This window comes from Balaenoptera physalus (assembly GCF_965194825.1).
Source record: "Balaenoptera physalus genome assembly, chromosome: 6".
Lineage (NCBI taxonomy): Eukaryota > Metazoa > Chordata > Mammalia > Artiodactyla > Balaenopteridae > Balaenoptera > Balaenoptera physalus.
The window spans coordinates 14,949,684-14,966,631 of record NC_138885.1 but is presented as its reverse complement, the minus strand read 5'-3'; the positions used below and the strand labels follow the sequence as shown (position 1 = coordinate 14,966,631).

Sequence of the window (16,948 nt, the reverse complement as noted above, 5' to 3'; positions counted from 1 at the left end):
TATGCCCAGTAGTGGGATTGCTGGGTCATATGGTAGTTCTATTTTTAGTTTTTTAAGGAACCTCCATACTGTTCTCCATAGTGGCTGTATCGATTTATATTCCCACCAACAGTGCAAGAGGGTTCCCTTTTCTCCACACCCTCTCCAGCATTTATTGTTTCTAGATTTTTTGATGATGGCCATTCTGACCGGTATGAGATGATATCTCATTGTAGTTTTGATTTGCATTTCTCTCATGATTAATGATGTTGAGCATTCTTACAATAGCCAGGACATGGAAGCAACCTAAGTGTCCATCATCGGATGAATGGATAAAGAAGATATGGCACATATATACAATGGAATATTACTCAGCCATAAAAAGAAACGAAACTGAGATATTTGTAGTGAGGTGGATGGACCTAGAGTCTGTCATACAGATTGAAGTAAGTCAGAAAGAGAAAAACAAATACCATATGCTAACACATATATATGGAATCTAAGAAAGAAAAAAAAAAGGTCATGAAGAACCTAGGGGTAAGACAGGAATAAAGACACAGACCTAGTAGAGAATGGACTTGAGGACATGGGGAGGGGGAAGGGTAAGCTGGGACAAAGTGAGAGAGAGGCATGGACATATATACACTACCAAACGTAAAATAGATAGCTAGTGGGAAGCAGCCGCATAGCACAGGGAGATCAGCTAGGTGTTTTGTGACCACCTAGAGGGGTGGGATAGGCAGGGTGGGAGGGAGGGAGATGCAAGAAGGAAGAGATATGGGAACATATGTATATGTATAACTGATTCACTTTGTTATAAAGCAGAAACTAACACACCATTGTAAAGCAATTATACTCCAATAAAGATGTTAAAAAAAAAAAAAAAAGAGGACATATTGAACTCCCTGCTCATATTGGCGATAAATGCTGAAATCATCCTTTGGGGGTAATTAGAGCAATATAATCACATTTGTACCCCAAATAAGTAAAGCAGGCTGTACAGATTATATTCATTATCCAGGAAATGTATATGGAAATAACAGTGGACTGTCATTTCCTTTTTCTAAAGTAGGCAGTAAAATATGATACTTCATGGCAATGGAGGGAGTTTGGTGGAAATGGGACCCTGAGACACGGCTGAAGGGACTGTAAATGCATACAAGTTCTCTGGAAAGTGTTTAGCACTGTGTATCCCATCCTCTGTGGGAACAGCAAAGATTTATGGGAAAGATGCTCACTGTGGTATTGTCTACGACAGTGAAAAATTACATACAACAAGGGAAAGGTTAAATAAATCAGAAATACCTGTACAGTGGAACAGTATTGGCCACTCAAGTTATGAGAAATATGCTTATTGGTCTAAGGAAATGCTCACAATATAATGTTAAATGAAATAAAACAAGACATAAAACTTAATATGTAGTGTGATTTCAATTGTATACGTGCACAAGGTCAAACCAAGATGGAAATACAACACAACATAAATACCTAGTATCTCTCAGTGGTGGGGTTCAGAATAGCATTTTAATTACTTGTTTTCAAATTTTCCAAAGAGTCAAAAATTGACGTGTTCTTTTTATAACGGGAGGAAAACAAAAGAAAAAGAGATGAGTCCTGTTTGTGACCTCTGGGAGGTTACTAATGACGAAGGTAAACACAGGGCAGTAGAATAAGGGCTGCAGCAGACAAATGAGAGAAGAGAGGGTGCCACCATGTATTATGGCCACACATATGCCTTTCTGAGCATTAGGGAGCTGCTGGCAGGAGGAAATGGATGGTTTATGTTTATTATCTGTCACTGTCACTGCCTGAGAAGCAACAGCCATAGAGGAGGGTCAGATGGCACCCCGTTGAGGGAAGGGCAAAAAAAAGTAACGGTCTAAATAATCTGTAAGCCAGAGAGCACCTAGACGCACAAACTTGGGCATGAATGGAGATGGGCGCGCTGTGTCACTGGGAGCTTCTGTTTCCACTCTTTCCTTCCACCTTGAATCTCCTCCAGCAGATGCCCGGGAAAAACCAAACGGCCCAGTCCCTCCCCACACACACCACTGCCTCTGCGGAAGCCCAGAGCTCTGAGCCCAGGCCAAATGGCAGCAAGTTCAAAGCTGCAGACAGTGTCCAGTTCTGCAAGTAACGGCCACAGACGTGAACCCAAGATCCTTGGGCTCAGGAGGGAAAAGCAGCAGTTTGGCTATTCCTAGGAATTTGCAATCTTTCCATTGGGTTAAAACACCCAGTCGCTTGGCAAGGAGCAATCCCCTGCCATCTTTGTATGCAAGTGAGAGAGATTAAAAATGTATCTATGTTTCTAGAAACAGAAGGCCCTAGGGGGCAATGAGTTCAGTTCAGAGAAGCACGCGTCCGCCTTTTTAAGGTAATTCAACTACAGCTTGAGAGCCAATAACACATTTGGAAGGGACTATCAACAAAGCCTTTGAGAATCCTCTGATGCGAGCCAAGCAGAGTACAACCACAAAACAAGACAGAAGCAGACTGTGGTGAGTCTTCTAATGTGTGAAGCGCTTTCCGTACATCAATGTAGAAGGAATAGTCCTAAATAGGTTAAATAATTAATTCTTTCCTGAATTTTAAAAGGAAATTTCAGGTCTCTCATAGTTATAAAATAATTTGAAAGAGGGAAACTGTGTATCTTTGGACTGTGACATATGCACATTTTGTTATAACTGGATAAATTTTACACTGTTTATCATTGTCTCCTTTCACAGTTATCCAATTTTCATTTCATCATTATTGGTTTATCCTTATAGCATCATCCATTCTTTTATCATTCTAGTTAATGTCATTGTATAATCAGCCTGAAATAATTCTATTTATTTTATTAATCTTTTTCACCCTATTTTCCTGGCACTGTATTAGCGATTTACGTGTGTTATTACATTTAACCTTCAGAGTAACCCTCGGTAGGTAATAACCATATTATTGAAGAAGAAACTTGAGCCTTAAGTAAGTGAAGTGACTTGCTCCAAATTGCACAGTCATCAGGGAGAAGAGTTTGGGCTGGTCTGGGGGTTGCCATCTCCAAAGCCATCTTCAAAGCCCTTCATTTACCCATTATCCAACACTACCCCCACTAGGCTCTACTGGTGACACGGAAGACACACTGAGATCCTCTGAAGATTCATCCTGAAGGACACTTAACCCAGTGTGATAGCCTCAGATAATAATGCTGCCCATTGACTCCAGCTACAAAAATCTTCCAGAACCTACAGTGTCCATAATTACTGAGCTTATCACCACACTATTTGCTGCTCTTACAGGGGAACAGTAGATAATGGAAAACATTTTAGAGGAGGATAAAAAACACACCATTTTAAAAAGGCAAGAATTGTAGTAGCTGTTTCTTCATGGAACATGTTTGTAGAGTATAATCTCTAGTTTTGCTGTTTTTATCGCTGCAGAGAATAAAGGGCATTTAGGAAAATCATTGTTAAATTTTTCTCTGAGCTCTAACTATCAAGCAATTTTGCATTACAATTAATTGATTTTTTAAAAAGACACTGTTTTAAGTGTTTAAGACACTATACAGAAGGCTCATGAACCTTTGGCTCTTGGTAGCCTATCCCATATTAGGAGATTATGTTCTATAATTAGAAGAATGATACCTTATTCACTGTCATACTCTGTGACATCGCTCAAGAAAAGACCTCTCTCCTATTACATATTTCAGATTACTGCTCTGTTTCGGGTGTTTTGCTTTTAATGTAATCAATAGTATCATATGTGATGCTTGTGAAACCATATCTTTGAAAGAGGAAGTGCAGCAAAACAAAAATTTTTTTTTCAAATCACACATTTTTCTCCACTCTGCTCTTTCAAATCTGCTCTGTGGGACTAATTCTTCTTTATATTAAAAACGTTTTCTCTACCTTTTCTGTCATTCTTATATATTTAAAAAATTCTCTAGTTTTAGACTCCCAATCTTTTTTCATAATATAACTATTCAGTCTCAAGCAAGAGTCAAACTCTCATCGGTACTTAACAGCAAAGCTGCTTCTTCCTCCAGGAGGGGGTCAAGGCCACATTCTCCATTTCCCCACCTAGAGCATCTGGCCCTTTCCTCAACTCAAAAAGACATCTCTGCTTCCTCCAGGGGCAGAACGGAGGAGAATTCACGGGCAGGAAAGGATGACCTCCAGCTGCGGCCGAGGGTTAAGGCTGATTCTTCCTCTCGGGGCCCTTTTGCACGGGTATTTCAGAGCCCGATGGTTGGTGCCCTCTCCCCCAACTGGCTGCCTGGGGTTCCCTCCTCAGCCCTGCCCCTGCGGCCTTCCCAGACACAGCCTGACTCTGTTAGGTCCTAATGCCCCTACAAGTAGTCGGCTTGAGCAAAGTCCCTCTAGCCCAGCTCTCTTCCACTTGGCTCTTAATTCATCTCATTCATCCTTGTCTCACAAATTCTGGAAGCACAGCCTGCTCCCAAAGCAGCCAGCTCTCCCACTGGCCACAGGATCTCACCTTCAGACTCCCTACTCTGGATCCTACAGTCTCTGTGCCTCCTCATGGCCCCCAGATGAAAAGGTCCAGCCGTCTGCATGTTCCCTCTGAAGTCCCTCTCACTAGGTAGAAGTGAAAGGGAAGTACCCACCTCCCCTTTCCCATCAGGACAAGGAAAAGAACACACTACAACATTTTGACAACTTCCTCAAAGAAGTCTTCTCTTGACTTTCCAGCTTCTCCTTACATAGACAGATTAGGCTGCAATAACAAATTAACCCCCAAATGTCAGTAGCTTAACAAAACTTTATTCCACTCTCAGGAGAAGCCTGCTGAGAATCGGGATGTCTTGTGAGGGCTGTTGCTTATCAGGTGACCCAGGATTGTAGGCAATTTCAGTTTTGTGGCTTAGCCACAACACCAAGACTAGGGAAGAGAGTGCATGTAGAAGCCACACCCACTCTTCTACGATGGGGCCTAAAAGTGACAAGTGTCCCATCCCTTCACAGCCTATTGGCCAGAACAGTCCTGTGGCCCCGCCGACCTGCAAGGAGGCCAGGAAATGAAGGAAAGCACAGGAGATATTGGTGAGCATTCCTATCTCAGCCACATCCCCAACATGGATGAGGGGCTTAGGGACTTTAATTTCCTTTGCAAGTCCTACTTCAACAATAGAGCATCTTGCTTTGTTATATGGGGGGTTTTGGCACCTAATGTCTTGGGTATCAGCCAAAATAAAGACAGAAAGAGTCCCATTAAAACATCCTATTACACTGTGTTAGCACTTTAAAAGCTTACTGCATACAATGAAGAGAATTAACATGTATTGAGCTTCTGCCAGATACCAGGCACTGTTTCATGTTGTTTACATGTGTGACCTCATTTGACCCTCACACAAATGCTGAGTAAGATATAGGTGGTAACTCCCTAGTTTATCACATGAAAGAAGCTGAGTCTCAGAGACTAAATACATTGGCCAAGGTCAGTTCATTAGGGAAAGAGTCAGGTTTTCAGAATCCAGATGTGTATTTCACAACAGCATTCTCTTCCATGTGGTTCACATTTTGTCCGTCTCAAGCAAATATACCCAATGCACCAATCCGTCCTCTCAGCACCAGACATATTCAGAAAGCTATAACAATGAATGTGAGCTTAATATTAGAATTATTATCCGAATTAATGATCTTCACTGGATTTTAGAAATGTATAAATATCACTAGGCTCCAAGTAATAGAAGGTCTAATAATCATTTCTTGCATTTCCGTCTAATTGTTTTCAATCTCATCGTGTGCTCATACGAGCCATGCATTCCATGGGCTCTTGCCTTAGTGATGCCCTCAGACTTATCCATCCTTGGCACATGGAAAAACCTAAGGGGGATGGTAGAGGGAGTGGATGAAAAGTTTGCTGTCCCATGTTTGACCTCTTCCCACTTGCCTACTGTTCTCACCTCTATCTTGATCTCTATGAGGTCCATTAGTTAGACGTCTACTTCCTGTACACCTAGAATAATGTCAACCTTGAGATATTCCATCCACAAATACCAAAGATTTATGCAATTTATAAGATAGTCACATTATAAATCAAATAAATATGTCATCCCATGATTCCAACCTTCCTCATTCTTGGGAAAATTGGTGTTAATTACCTATGTGCAGGCACATGAGAGTCCCAAGTTGGAGGGAATCTAATGAATTGGACTGAATGTACAGTGTGTGGTTTTGAATGGGTTTTGAATATGGTTTTGACAGTTCATCCTCAGGAGCATGTAGCATATAGCAATTCAGAGAGTGAGGAAACAGGCTTAATGAGAGTGTCAGCCTTAACTACTGCATTCTATGAGAAAAAAGAAAAAAACCTTTTCAAAGGATTCCCCAATCCTGGGCAATAATCATTGCCTATGGCTCCATACATGCCAGGGTGCTTAAGGAATCAGTGGTGTAGAAGGTAGAAAAGACAGAACAAAACAAAAAGAAGAAGAACCACATAATAAGAATTGAAGTTTCAGGCAATGCTAGATGACCTCTCCAAAAGCTGGCTAAAGATTCCCCATGCAGGCAAGCCTTAGTGTCGGCTGGAGACCACTTGTGTTTTCCTCCTCTCCTGAGAAAATCCAATTCAGTGCCACAAGTATTTACTGAGCTCTCCTGTGCAATGGCCCAGCACTCTTATTGCAGGGAATACAGACATGAGCGTGACACTAACCTTGTCTGTGGGTACATTGGGTGGAAGAGGAGGGTAATACACAAAAAAGGCAAAGGCCCAAGGCGAAGGTGGACAAAAGGCCAGTACACAAGACTGGAGTTGAAGGTTACAGACCATTGAAAAGTCCCACTTGACTAGGTACACGTTCGCACACTTGCACACAGCTATGTTTGTGCTAGACCCAGCTGATTCACACCATTTATCAGCTCTTCCTCCCTTCCCTGGAAGATGCTGCCTCTAGATACACAGGAGATTACTTTGCAAATCAACAGCAAGTTAGGTGGTAATATCTGATTTTCCACCTATCAGGCATTTTGGTCAATCACTCTTCTACTCTATACTCACAGGTTTTTTATTGGACCTGTGTTTTTTATTGAACACAGGTTTTTTATTGAATTCCTACCCCAATCTGCATGATTTTCTCATTAAATTTCAGGTTTCAGGCACTTATTTCATTTAACACACCTATTGTGAACAGAAACCGTCAAGCAGGATTTGTGCTGGACGCTAGAGACAAAAAGGAATATGATACAATCTTTACTCTTCAAGACTTCATGCCGTATTGGGGAAGACAGAAGATGCAAATAAAACAAAGAAAACATGTTGTAGGGGGTTCCTTCTTAACCCTTTAGAACTACCAGTGTACTGGGGATTCTGACCTCTGGAAGAAAACAAAGATCAGAGGCACAGGTTGCAGATGAGGCATGTGGGGAGACGGCAGGCAGGGAAGGGAGCGTGCGTAGGAGGCATGGTGGACGTCGCTCGTGGTCAACCCAGCAGGCAGTCCTCTCCATCCTCCTGCTTGGGGGCAGAGACGCCTGGATCACAGAGAAGAAAGCAAGCAACCCCACCCACCATCCAGGGTGTGAATCATGATCATTCTAAGTCAGTGGAAAGTCCACCTCTCTTGGCCAGAGATTGGTCTTGGGGTGGGCGTAGTTCTGGCCAATGATTCATAAGGGGAAGTCCATCATGGTAGGCCTTCACTTGTAGGATAAAAAGACAGATCTCTGAGAAGAAAGCTTTTTGACGCCACTGTTCTTGGGGCAATGCTGTGAGCACATGGTGCCCTGGAGTTGGAGCGCCCATCCTGTGGCCATAAAGTATAAACTGAAGAAGACGCAATGCAAGATGGCGGATCACAAAGATATACAGAGTCTGCATCCCAACTGAAATTGTTGAACCATCAAAAGACCGTGGAACTGCCAACCTATAAGTTGCTTTGTAAGATAACAATGAACAAAAAAAAAAACCAAAACAATGAACATCTTCATAAATCAGATCAATGTTCACTGAGTGTCTGTAACCTGCAGCCAAAAGCATCCTGACTCAGGTAGGGTAGAAAAAGTCTTACGTACTTCTCACAATAATTCTGTAAGGTGGGAAATACTATTAACTCCATTTTACAGATGAGCAAACTAACACAGATCATTTAAATCATTGTCTCAAAATCACAAAAATATAAGTAAATGCCCAGATGGAGATTTGATCATGGGCTTAATTCCAAGTTTGTTCTCTTCCCACTATGAAATCTTATTATCACAAAAAAAAGGCAGAGTTCACTACAAAATTATTTGCATAATGACCAGGAGTCAAGAAAATGGATACAAAATTCTATTGAGAAGCAATATGAATCCATTCTCTCTCAAATTCAAGAAAAATTTACTGAGGGTCTGCTCTGGATTAGGCACTGGGTTACAGAACTGTCCTCAGCCAGGCCCTTGCTCATGGTTTCAGAAGAACAACCAACCTTATACTCCGGGACAGCCTTACCTTGAATCAATGTGACTTCAGATGTCAGTGGGCAACCACATGATTCAGTCATGCATCTAGAGGCAAAACATCTGGAAAACAGAAAGATGGAACTCTTCAAGAGCACGGAAAGACAATGGAGTATGAAAAAGTCAACTTATCCTTTGGACAGTCCCCAAAGCCCCCATGTTTGATGCCATGTGGGCCAAACATTAAAATGAGTGGAGACATCCTTCACCTTCTCTTATGTGGCTGTGGTGCTTTGTCTCCCTTATCACTACCTCCCCCTCCCCCAGCTCAGAGGAGGCAGACCTGCTGTAAACTCACCCTCATGATCCCTAACTCTGACCCTATGTCACCCTCCTCTGTGTTGCTGCTGAAGATGCGACCTGAGCTCCCAGATCCTTTTGTGCTGCTGTTGACCCTTCTTCCAAATCTCTTGCAGTCAAGGTGCCAGGGAACTAGGCACTGCCCTGACTGCAGGCTCACAAGCTGCCTGAGTAGCCAGGGATTTAGCTCTTTAACCTCATCGGCAGGGGAGGCGAATTTTCCAACATGAAACACCAAGAGTCTTATACGTAGCTCCAGGTTTAGTCTATGAGAAATGCTGAAAATAGGTAGAATAATAATAATAGCATGGGCTTCCCTGGTGGCACAGTAGTTGAGAATCTGCCTGCCAATGCAGGGGACACGGGTTCGAGCCCTGGTCTGGGAAGATCCCACATGCCGCGGAGTAACTGGGTCCGTGAGCCACAACTACTGAGCCTGCACGTCTGGAGCCTGTGCTCCGCAACAGGAGAGGCCGCGATAGTGAGAGGCCCGCGCACCGCGATGAAGAGTGGCCCCCGCTTGCTACAACTAGAGAAAGCCCTTGCACAGAAGTGAAGACCCAACACAGCCAAAAATAATAAATAAATAAATTTATTTTAAAAAATAAATAAATAAAAAATAATAATAATAGCAAATATTTATTAAAAAGTGGCCTTATTATAACTCCATTTTTTTTCCAAGACACCAATCCCCAGAAAAAACATCTGCTTTGTGTCACATTCTCAGAAGTGCAGCTTGTTCTTAGTCATTCTCTCTTTCCTCTTGTCTTTCTCTCTTCCCCCTCTCCTTCTATCTCTCAGGTCAGACGAAAGTATTGATGAATGATCATTTTCAGGGCCAAGAAAAGCCTCCAGGAGAACTCTTCAAGACTTTGACGTGAGGCCTGGCCTGCTCAATATTTTCATCGTTGATTTGAGTATTGGCAACAAAGCATGCTCACCAAATTCTCAAATGAAGCAAAGCATTTAAAGAAGATTCTTTGATGCTGATACCTGTGTTCAAAACTATAAGACAGTCAAATGCCAAGTCCTGTACTTAGCGTCAAACGTCAATTTCCCAAAGGTTAAATGGGCGTCTGGCTCAAAGTTGAATCTGTATTTAAAGGTCTGATTTTGTGTGTGTGTGTTGCATTGTTTTAATTATACATATTTTTTAATTTCACAGACAGTCAGAGTTAAAAGGGAACTTCAATGTATCACCTCTTTATTGGACACTCATGAGGTTCTACTCACTGTACTGTTGTGGTGGTCAGAATAGTGGCCCTAAAGATGCCCACATCCTAATACCCAGAGCTTGTGAATACAGTATGTTCAATGGCAAGGGAGAATTAAGGTTGCAGATGGAATTAAGTTTGCTATTCAGCCAACCTTAAGATAAAGAGGTTGTCCCAGATTATCTGGGTGAGACCAATGTACACAAGTTCCTTTGGTTTTTTTTTTTTTCATTTATTTTTTTTATACAGCAGGTTCTTATTAGTTATCTATTTTATACATATTAGTGTATATATGGCAGTCTGGTGGGCAGAACTCAGTAAAACTTTAATCTGCTTGTCTGCTGATGGGTGGGGCTGAGTTCCCTCCCTATTGGTTGTTTGGCCTGAGGCAACCCAACACTGGAGCCTACCCAGGCTCTTTGGTGGGGCTAATGGCGGACTCTGGGAGGGCTCACGCCAAGGAGTACTTCCCAGAACTTCTGCTGCCAGTGTCCTTGTCCTCACGGTGAGACACAGCCACCCCCTGCCTCTGCAGGAGACCCTCCAACACTAGCAGGTAGGTCTGCTTCAGTCTCCTATGGGGTCACTGCTCCTTGCCCCCAGGTCCTGATGTGCACTATTCTGTGTGTGCCCTCCAAGAGTGGGGTCTCTGTTTCCCCCAGTCCTCTCCAAGTCCTGCAATCAAATCCCACTAGCCTTCAAAGTCTGAATCTCTGGGAATTCCTCCTCCCATTGCCGGACCCCCAGGTTGGGAAGCCTGACGTGGGGCTCAGAAACTTCGCTCCAGTGGGTGAAATTCTGTGGTATAATTGTTCTCCAGTTTGTGAGTCACACTCCCAGCAGTTATGGGATTTGATTTTATTGTGATTTCACCCCTCCTACCATCTCACTGCAACTTCTCCTTTGTCTTTGGATGTGGGGTATCTTTTTTGGTGAGTTCCAGTGTCTTCCTGTCAATGATTGTTCAGCAGTTAGTTGTGATTCCGGTGGTCTTGCAAGAGGGAGTCCACAGGTCCTTTAAATGTGGAAGAAGGAGGCAGAATGTTAGTCTAGGAGGCATTGAAAATGCTGTGCTGCCGGCATTGAAGATAGAAGAGGCCATGAGCCCAGGAATGCAGGCAGTCTCCAGGAACTAGAAAAAGTAAGGAAGCACATCCTCCCACAGAACCCCCAGAAGGAACACAGCCCTACTGTACTTTGATTTTAGCCCAGTAAGACTCATTTTGGACTTCTGACCTCCAGAACTGTAAGATTTAAAAATCTGTGTTGTTTCGAGCCACTAATTTTGTGATCATTTGCTACAGCAGCAAGACAAACTAATACAACTAGATTTGTTTAATATATATTTACTTTCTTATTTGCTCTTCACTGTGGCTGAAACATTTGTCTCCATTTTACAAGTGAGAAAACTGAGGCTCAGAGAGGTTAAATGACTTGCCTAGGGCCATACAGCTATTCAGTGACAGAGTAAAGTTCAAATCTGAGTCTGCCTGACTACAGATTCCAGGATCTTTACTACACTCTGTGCTCCGCGTCAGTGGTTAACACACAGGTGACAGCAGACTACTCGTCCTGAAGTGAATATAGGAAGGAGTAACTTTTTAAAATAAAATTAGAATAGAAAATGAAAAGAAGAAATTAGGAGAGATAAGAAGGGGAGAGGGGAGGAGAGATGAGGGGAGGGAAGGAGAGAGTAGAGTGCACTGCAGTTGCTATGGGTAAATGTTTTCTAAGAAAATTTTAGGTATATTTTAGATGGATGTTTGTGCATGATATAAAATGTATTTCTCACTGTGGTTGAAGTAAAAAAAGTTTGAAAGACACTGCCCTACAACATATCTCTAGAGAGAAAGGGAAAATACAGCCCAGCTCCTACCCTGGGAATACCCATAATCTAAACAGAGACTCATAAAACAAACCATTGGAATGCAACATAGTATGGGCTGGGTCTGACACAACCTGCCAGAGAATCACAGTTGACACGACAGGTTCACAGCATCCTCACTGCCCACTGGGGGTCCACGGAGGCCCTTCAGGAGCTCACACACAACATGTGCAAAACGGAATTCACTATTTGACCACAACACTGCTGCTCCCCTACAGCCTACCTGCAATGAACAGCATCACGACAACCTGCTTGTTCAAAATGGAAACAATATAGTCTTCTGTCCTTTCATCTCTTCTCTCACCAAGACCACTAGACTCTGCTTCCTAAGTCCCCGAATCATCATTTTTTTCTCCATCCCTATTGCCACAGCCTTGAGAACCTCCTCCTCTCCCATCTGGACACCTGGGATTCCTCCCAGCCCGTCTCCCTGACCCCAGCCCCTCTCTCTCCAGTCCACAATGCAATCTGCAGCCACAGATCCTACTGTGTCTCCTTCCTCCTTGCTGCCCTGCCTGGCTCCTCCCTTGCAAAGCATTTTCCATGTTCAACATTTGGACCCAAAAGTCTTCCTTTCCAACCACTTCCCTAGTACACAGTCTCTACAGCCTGCCTATACCCAGCTATCTGAAAGTCCCCACATGGACCATCAATTTTCATACCTTGCAAACTTTGTACTTACTTTCTGTCCTGAGAATGATGTTCTTTCCACTTTTGATTTAGGAAAACCCTTGGTCTAGCAAAGCTGGAAAAAACTTTTCTGACTCCCTCAGGCAAAAGAAATCACATCCTCTGCTGAGCCACATGGCTGTGTGAACATATTTCTTTTACAACATTAATCTAAATGTATCCTGTTTCCTTCTCCAGTGCTTCCAGGGCAGCAACCACATCACAGCTATACTTTCACCCCAATTCCTAGCTAAGGACCAGAATGTGGTGGGCCTTTCCAAAGAATAAGTAAACAATGGTTGGAATGGAGCTCCAGACCTTGATATCGGTCTACCTCTTCTGGATTTCCTTCTGGATATCTCCCAAGCCCCACAGTCTAACACGTTCAGAAGTAGACTCTGTATTCCCCTCCTAAACCTGATCCAAACCCAGAGGGCGCCACCTCAGTAAGTGCAGTCCCCGAGCCAGACATCTGGTCAACCTCCTTGTCACTCTCTCCTTATCTCAGCAATAGGCCAGCGTTAATTTACCTCTGAAGCCTATATTTAATGAATTACCTCGTTTTTATTTTCACCATCACCTCCATGTGCCAACCATCACCTCCTGCCCATTGCTGCTGAAACAGTTTTTTCACTACTCCATCTACATCCATATTTGCCCATCCCACACTCTAATCCGTTCTATTAATGGTAACCAGTGTAATTGAGAGAGAGCTCTGAACATGTCACTGTCCTGTGTAACACCCTTCACCCCAAATCTTGAGATGAAGTTCAATTTTTTCAATATGCTTTCTTTCAATATCCTTCCTTCCTTCTTTTATTCTTTCCTTCCTTTCTTTCTTTCTTTCCTTTCTTTCTTTCCTTCCTTCCTTCCTTCCTTTCTCTCTCTCTCTCTCTCTTTCTTTCCTTTCTTTCTTCCTTCCTTCCTTTCTTTCTTCTTCCTCCTCCTTCCTCCTCCTCCTCCTCCTCCTCCCCCTCCCCCTCCCCCTCCTCCTCCTCCTCTTCCTTCTTCTTTCCTTCAACAAACCCTTACTCAGTCTAATCCCTGATGACTTTTCCAGGAACTCCTTGCCTGTCTGGCCACACCAGCTTTCTCATGGTTGTACCTTCCCCCTAAGGGATCCCATGAAGCTTCCTCTGCTCAGGAGCAGGGATAATTCCATCAGAGAAGACATCATTTTTTCCTCAGCTTCACTGACACTTGACTGATGTCAGTCTACTAGAGTCTAAGCTTGCTAAAGGGAGGAACCATATCTATCTGATTCATCCTTCTCTCCACCCCCAGCTACCAGCCTGGCACACTGTAAGGGCTGACCTAACATTTGATCAATGGAAGAATTTAATCAGTGGAGCTGGCTGTTCTACAGAGCACCAGTTTCCCAAAAAAGTCCCCAAGGCCCTTGCTGGGGCCAGAGGGAGGCAGAGTAGGTGAACTCAGGACCCCATGACCCACTTTGCCCAGAGAAGATCTGCGTGGGTCTGATTTAGATGCTGGGTCTCTGCAGAAGAGTTTATTTTGAAAATAAGCATTCTACTTGTAAGTTGTGTAAGAGTAAATTTTAAAACCAGGAACATGGAGGAAAGGGGTTGATAACAAAGGGAAAGCAAGAGAAAATTTGGAGGATGATAGACTGGTTTGCATCTTGATTGTGGCAGTAGTTACACAATTGTATGCATTTGTCAAAACTCATAGAATGTGCTGAATTTTACAGTGTGTAATTTTTTAAAGCAAATAAAAGCAGGAAAGATTTGATTACCTTTGGAAGTTATTTCCAGATTCATAAGAGGAAGGAATTTCATATCATGACAAAAAATGTATGCCATGACCAAACACAGACACATAGAGCTTAAGAGGACCTGGAATTAGATTTTCTGTTCACATGCAAATACAAGCCTCGCCTGAATACAAGGCATGCAGCCATTTTTCCCAATGAGAAGAACAAAAAATTGTTTCAGGCCCTCTTCAATATATCAACTATTAGAGCAAATTACATTGCCAAATGACTATAAAATTTAGTTTATTAAATTGTTACAAATAAATATTTAAAATCACATATTATATACAATAACATATTGATTTAGAAATATTGTTTTTGGGGTTTCCCTGGTGGCTCAGCGGTTAAGAATCTGCCTGCCAATGTAGGGGACATGGGTTTGAGCCCTGGTCCCGGAAGATCCCCGCATGCCGCTGAGCAACTAAGCCCGTGAGCCATAACTCCTGAGCCTGCACTCTAGAGCCTGCGAGCCACAACCACTGAAGCCCGCGCGCCTAGAGAAGCCACCGCAAGGAGAAGCCCACACACCGCAACGAAGAGTAGCCCCCGCTCAGCACAACTAGAGAAAAGCCCGTGCACATCAACGAAGACCCAACACAGCCAAAAATAAATAATAAATAAAATAAATAAATTAAAAAAAAAAAAAGAAATATTGCTTTCTTCATTCACACATTTTATGAAACAGCTTTCTTGGAACTCTTCACATACACTGCTGACAACAGAATGTCTGCTGTTACCAAAGACATTTTTTGAGCCGCATAACACAAAACGTGGTTCATCAAAACACATCATCTTTACTCCCATAATAGCTGTTTAAAATATAGGATTTTGTGACTCCACATGATGTTGTCACTGAGATGATTTTTATTAGTCTTGTAGTTATATTCCTGATTTCCTTAAAGCAAAACTTCTCAGCTAGAGCACAACTGACATTTGGGCTGGATAATTCTTTGCTGTGGGGACTTGTCCTAAGAGCACCAGGATGTTTAGCAGCATCCTTGGCCTCCATCCACTAGGTGGCAGTAGCACGCACAACCCCTATCAGTCACGACAGTCAAAAATGGCTCCAAAAATGTCCAAATATCCCCCAGGAGGCAAAATCGTTCCCAGATAAGAACCACTGCCAGAGAGCAAACTCTTACTGTACTGTTGTATTATATTATTTTTAAATTATTTATTTATAACAACCTCAATATTTCGAACTGCAAGGTCAAATACCCAGAAACCATTACTAAATTTTTCAGAAATTCCTTTGCTTCATCTTTTATTGATTCTATTATTTGAATCTTAATGCCTTAAAAGTAGCATCAACTAAAGTATTTAAATAATCTCCAAGCTTATTTGTCTTCCCCAAATAGACATTTGTTGTATTCCCTGTGTAAGAATTCAAATATAAAAGAATTCTTGCTCTTTTGAGGGTTATTCTGGGGAAAACCTCACCTGAGATGCAGGCACACGGGATAACTCAGCCTAATCTCACCAAAACATTCCCACAAGTGAGCATTCAGCCTTTGCTTGAATAATTCAAGTGACAGAAGTCTCATGACTTTAGCAATTCTGATGGAATAGTTACTCAGGTCTCCCTGCCCTGAACTCCTAGGCATCAGGCCAAGTTCTGCCCCTTTGCAACAGGACACCACTTTAAATATCTCAAGACAACAAATGAAGTCTCACTTTAGTCATTTTTTTTCCAGGCTACAGTTCCCCCGGCTCCTTCAGCTCATAAGACATGTTTTCTCAGTATGACTTTACCCTAGGCCTCGTCACTGGCCTCTGAGAAATGTGGCTTAGAATGAACCTGGTGAAAGTCTGATCAAGACACAGAGAAAGGAACTTTGATCATCTATGCCCTGGACACTTTGCAGGCCAGAACTGTTCAGCTTTTTGATAAAAAGATCATACCATTGTATAATATTCAGTTTAGGAACTATAAAAAAATCACATAAACGCCACACAAGTAACTATTTCATCTTCCACTAAGTAAACCAAAGAACAATAGTAAATGCTCTTCTGAACCTAATTTTTCCCAATAATGAGAGATGTTTTAGTGAAATTAAAGGGTCACAGGAAAAAAATGACCATGTAATATCTAGAGAGCTCCCATCCTTCTATAAACACAAGGAAAGAGAGCTAGAGACAAAGAGAGAGCAAGAGACTAAAAGACGGAGAGAAAAAATATCAGCCTCTTATTAGTACTTTTTATACAGTCTTATTTAGGCTTTATTTAGTGGTTCATTGTGACTCTCAGATTCCTTAGTTGTGTGACTGCACAAAACCAATCCTGCTCCACTGGTTTTAGAAGAAAAGTCGCACTGTTGTGACAGTCAGATGCAATGATACTCTGTATCCTTTAGCTATAGAGCATGAAAAATAAATAATAAATAAAGCTTGATTTCTGCTAAACCTTAGAGGAATGACTATCCAGGCCCATTTCTCCTAACGCTTTATCCCAGACAGTGCAGAGTTATATGACTGAGATTCAAAGCCATCCCATAAAAGGATTAGTAACATAAAGGAGCAGCTACAGAAAAAGTGTATTTTATAATGGTGCCCGCCACTAAACTGAAAGATGTCTGATGACAACTTTCCTATCTGGCCTTCCAATTCTCATTCCTCCAAGAGTCAAGGCACCCAATAAATGTGGATTGACTCATGGCCCTTGATAAGGATGCTTTGAAGAAGC

General features: G+C 42.4%; 1 long non-coding RNA gene across 3 annotated transcripts in view; it reads right to left on the bottom strand.

Moving 5' to 3' along the window:
- Positions 1-3,682: 3,682 nt before the first annotated feature.
- The window catches only part of LOC309662768, a 77,370-nt gene continuing 64,104 nt past the window's right edge, over positions 3,683-16,948 (bottom strand). For all 3 annotated transcript variants that reach the window (XR_014264934.1, XR_014264935.1, XR_014264936.1), the window contains 2 exons: positions 8,416-8,486; positions 3,683-7,862 (listed from right to left, as the gene is read on the bottom strand). This is a non-coding gene — a long non-coding RNA (uncharacterized lncRNA). The remainder of the gene's footprint in view (positions 7,863-8,415; positions 8,487-16,948) is intronic.